Source organism: Pogona vitticeps, chromosome 10 (assembly GCF_051106095.1).
Source record: "Pogona vitticeps strain Pit_001003342236 chromosome 10, PviZW2.1, whole genome shotgun sequence".
Classification (NCBI taxonomy): domain Eukaryota; kingdom Metazoa; phylum Chordata; class Lepidosauria; order Squamata; family Agamidae; genus Pogona; species Pogona vitticeps.
The window spans coordinates 1,141,472-1,146,477 of NC_135792.1; the positions used below are offsets into that span (position 1 = coordinate 1,141,472).

The window sequence follows — 5,006 nt, forward strand, 5'->3', positions numbered from 1 at the left end:
ACTAAAGGAAGGCCCAGAGCTTCAATCAAACAAACCAATTGTGGGGAAGGCAAGGGAAACTAAGAGTGCATATCTCTCACTCCCTGACACAAGATGCTTATCCTCATCTCCTCTCTATCTGAAAGCAGGGCTTAAATTTTCTGGTCAGTTTCTGGTCTGAGAAAATACATCATATTCCAAGATGTCATCTCGCTTCAAAATGTTTGGAAACCTACATCATCTTTTCAGCCACAAAGAGCTGCATAAAAATGCCACATTTTTAATACTCAAGGAGAGAAAACCTAAAATCTTAAACACACAGTGTACATCCTAGATATAACTATGATACTGGCACCCTAGTAACAAGCACACTCAATGGCTTTCTATGCACTGACTGAGACTCGGGTGTGGACAGAGCTATTGCCAGCCTCAGTTCATAGAAGAAAGCTGGTAAAAGCCTACAGGCAGCAATACTGTCAATGGGAACAAACAGGAAGCCGGGGTGGCAAGCAAAAGACTGACAGATTTTCAGTTCCTATTTTTGCATTCCCTCATTTGGGTACCTTCTTAAGATCTTACGCTGTTTAGAGAGCCTCTTACTCAGTAGTTACCAGAAAAGAACACAATACTTTTTTCCATAAGTATATGTTTCACTTCTTTCTGACCAATATTCCCAAGACTCTTCATTAAAATGTGCCTGTGCCAGATGAGTAAGTCTGCCTTGCTTCTATATATTAAGTCTCTAACACAAATAACATTCATCAGGCTACTCAATGCTTCTGTGGCCATCACCTAGGGCTGGGCTCAGTGTCACAGAAGTATTTATTTATTTAAGACATTTATAGGCTTCCCGATATCGCAAGATCCCAGGCTGGTTACAGAGCCATATAAAGCAAATTAAAAACAAAAAAATCTTTAGAGCAATTTGACAGTTTAAAACACATAAAACTAAAGGATTAAAACCACAGAATTAAAACTTGTATAGACCAAGATCCTCAACTCCCACAAAGCTCTAATAAATGAGCAGGTTTTGAGTTGGCTCTGAAATGCTGCTAATGGCAGCACCAGTTGAGTCTCCAAGGGGAGGGAATTCCACAGTCATGAGGCTAAACTGAGCAAACTCTCCTCAGCAGATCCTTGCAGTCAGGCATGTTGTTATAGGGAGAATCGCTCCTTAAAATATTCAGGTCTCATGCCTCTTAGGAATTTGTAGGCCACTGTCGATACCTTGGATTCAGACTGGCAACGAGCATAAGTCCTCCAGGACTGGTGACATGCAGGCTATAAAAGATGCTCCTCTTAGCAGTCTAGCTGCTGAATACTCCTGTGGCTGCAGCATGCATGTTGTCTCTAAGGGTAGCCCCATGTACAATGCACTGCAGCAGTCCAACCAGGAGGTTACCATGGCATGGACTACTGTGATCAGGTTATCCTTATGCAGAAATGGTGATAGCTGTGGATCAGTTGAAGTTGGCCCCAGGTGCTCCAAACCACTGAGCTCACATGAGTCTCTAATAACAAAGATGAATCCAGGACATCCCCAAACTATGCACCTGTTCTTCAAAGGGAGCATGGCTCCCCCCAGACAGGTCTCCTTTCAGACGTGGAAACTTCTGTCTTGTTGGGATTTACGTTCAGTTGATTAGCCCTAATCCAGACCATGACAGCCTCCAGACAGCTGCACAACCCCAGGCCACCCCAACAATAGGAAAAAAGGAAACAGAATGCAGACTACTACAGAACATAGCTTCCAAATATCTGACTGCCCCTGAATTCAGTTCAGGTTCTTGCTGTTGAACTTTTGCTACCTATCTATCCATTTACTTACCTTAATCCCCCCTTGCTGGATCCCACGGTGACTTACAATAGACAAGCTAAAATCAGGTCTAATGGGGAAAAAACACAATAAATTACCATATCCAATCTAGAATAAATAAAAAATTAAAACAGCAGCAAAACAACTCCTTTGATTAAAAATTCCTGACCTGTGGCCAAAGGCCTGTTTTAATAAAATTATTTTTCTCCACTAGTAGAAAAACAGCAAAGAGGGAGTAAGCATAGCTGCCTTCAGAAGGGAGACCCGTAGCCTGGGAGGGGCTATTGAGGAGGTTCTCTCTTTCATGTTCACCTAATCTGTCTGTGGATGTGACAGGACAGGATTTAAAGATCCCGACAGGCTACTATGGGGAGATACGTGCCTTCATATAATCTTGACCCAAGCCGTCTTGGGATTTATAGGTCTTCACCAGCACTCTGAACTATGGCCAGAAATGGATCACAGCTAGTGGAGTTGCTGCAACAAAGAATTTATATTCTCACTATAACTGGCTCCAGTTAATAGGCTGGCCATAGTACTATGGACCCCCACTGGAGATTCTGAATACTTTCCAAAGGCAGCTTCGCGTAGTGCATATTGCAGTAATCCAAACACGATAAAACTAAGGCATGTGTCACCATGGCCAGATCAGACTTCTTCAGGAACAAGCTCAGCTCGTGCGCTAATTAACTCTGCAGATGCACGTCTGGCCTATGTTGCGATGTGGATATTCAAGGTCATAGCCTAACCCAGGAAGGAACACCTTGGAACTAAAGATCCCATCCAGCACAGGCTGAATCTCTATTCTTTGGCCTGCTTTAGCTTTCCACTGATCGGGAGCACTTCTGTCTTAGGTGAACAAGGCTTCAACCTGTTCACCCTCATCAAGCCCATTACTGACCCCATACTGACCCCAGAGACCAGGTTAAAACCAAGAAGTTTCCTCTGATCTGAACAGAAATAAGAAATAATCTAATGTCATCAGCATACAGGTGGTGCTGAATCCCAAAATTCAAGCACTATCTGGAGTGCCTTTTATGGTAGGAAGACATGAATAGAAATCGCATTATAACAAAATGTAATTTCTCGAATTAAGGTTAAAAAATGGAAAAGGTCAACATCTTTACAGAACAGTGTGATGTGTGAGATCTCCTGTTTCAAAGATCATTTATTAGTGAACAAAACAGACAAAAGTATGGAACAGAGTAGACAATATTTGTGAAATCTGTCTTTTCCCATTAAACCCCCTGCAATGATTTTAGACAGCTCTCATGCTATAAAACAAACCCTCTTCTGTTTTAAACTGGCAATTGTCAAAAACCACAACTGCACTAAAAAAAACCCTATCTGCGCAGAACGGATGCACATCACCTAATCTAATTTGAGTAGGATATATTTTACCCTGTCTGGTTGAGCACTCTGAAGGGATAGCTGGCTACATCAGCCTAACTCCATTACTTCAGAACCTTTTGCTAAGATAGGAAGAGAAACTTAGCATGCATGTCAACTGCCCTGCATCTCATACGTTAGCATAAAAGTGATCCTCAGTGGCGCAGCTGCCTCATTTCTAGTGTTTCACTGGTGCATACTTAAACATGCGGATGTGAAACAAAGGAGAAACAGCAGGTCACAGAAATGCTGGCTAATAATCCTAGTGAAGTTTGCAAACAAAATTTGGCAAAATATCAGGTGAATACTAAAGTATTATTGCAAAAAATGAAATAAAAAACTGTGAGTCATTCAGCATTAAGTGATGGACAACAGCTAACAGAAAGCTTGCATCCTTTTACACCACTCTCAAAGTATATTAAATTAGGGAATGGAGTGACAGCTGGGCAGGAGAGGCTGGGAAAAATGAAGATAAAGTTAGCTTTCAGCGATGTGACCCTATCCAGGCTATGTGCCAGAAGACTATAAATAATTGATAGGAGCAACCACCCTAGCCAACACACTAATGTACAGAATGGCTCTTACAGCAAGTGGAGTACGACTGCCCATTACATCATTACTTCTCTCTACTTTGTGCTTTCCTTATCTGCAATGTAATTTTGCTGCTTTTAAATAATAAATTGCTCTGGGACTTGAAATACCTCTATGCCCATTCAGTGTCTAGCAGGGTGTGCAGCTACACAAATGAATTTTACATATGGCAAAATAAATTTTGCATCAAGCTAAAAGAAGTCCTTGCAGCAGTAGAAGACAGAGCTAAGGTGTTCCCCCATCCCCCCCCACCCAAAGTCAATAATCATTTTATCAATGCAAGCCTTTTCAAATAGCAGCTACTGCTTGAATTCCATCTCTCAGCAATTTGTTTTACATATGATTTAACAATGCTGGCAAAATTCAGTGGTAGTGTCAGAAGAAATGGTTAAAATCAAGTCTGTAGTAGTTCTGGGCTAAGAGGATAATCTGTATGAACAGATTATATGTTGCTGCATGTGTAATCTCTCACTTCAGGAGAAATGAGGGAAAGATATTAATACAACCCAAAATGTGATGCCACGTTCCCGAATCCCCAGACAGAAAGCTTTACTATCAGCCTTCAGCTTTCAGTAAAACCTGACAATGCAAATGAATGACAATGGACAATCCTGAAGCACTTTTGGGGCTTTAAATAAAGTCCAAGTTTATTAAACATTTCGCAAGGTAAAGCACTGAACAATAAAGACATAGCAGATTTGCTTTAACAAATAATTCCAAAATAAAAGGTAGAAATAGGCCAAACAGATCCTACTCAGTAAGAAAATCAGTGGATGGGGAAAAACACTTTCTAACATGAGAACAATAGACATTTCAACTGAAAGGGCAAGCAGAACAACCTTAAATAAGATGTCTACTACCTTCATATTGGTGCAAGAAAAGGCACACCTGCAGGTAGCCCTAGCAAGAAAACAGCTGAAGATGTGAAAATAGATTTCTAAGTCACATAGGCAGCAGGCATATTTACGTTTTCTCCACTTTAGAACAGCCAAAATTGTTATTAATGGCATACATATACAAAACACAGTGGTTGTTACTTCAACCTATCTCATCTCTGCTGATGCCTTTCTCAATGGCACTAGAACAGTAGATGAGAAAAGTCATCTTTGCTCAAATGGACTGAAGTGTCTAGACTACATTCAGACAAACTATCTCTGGCTAGAACGGAAGTACAAATTCATTCGAGGAACAGAGCTTGGATTTGACTTAGGAACACAGAAAATTGACTTAC

General features: G+C 41.0%; 1 protein-coding gene across 5 annotated transcripts in view; it reads right to left on the reverse strand.

The window, feature by feature from the left end:
* ANKRD11 (ankyrin repeat domain 11) overlaps positions 1-5,006 on the reverse strand; it is a 168,245-nt gene that overhangs the window by 94,172 nt on the left and 69,067 nt on the right. The window lies entirely within an intron of this gene.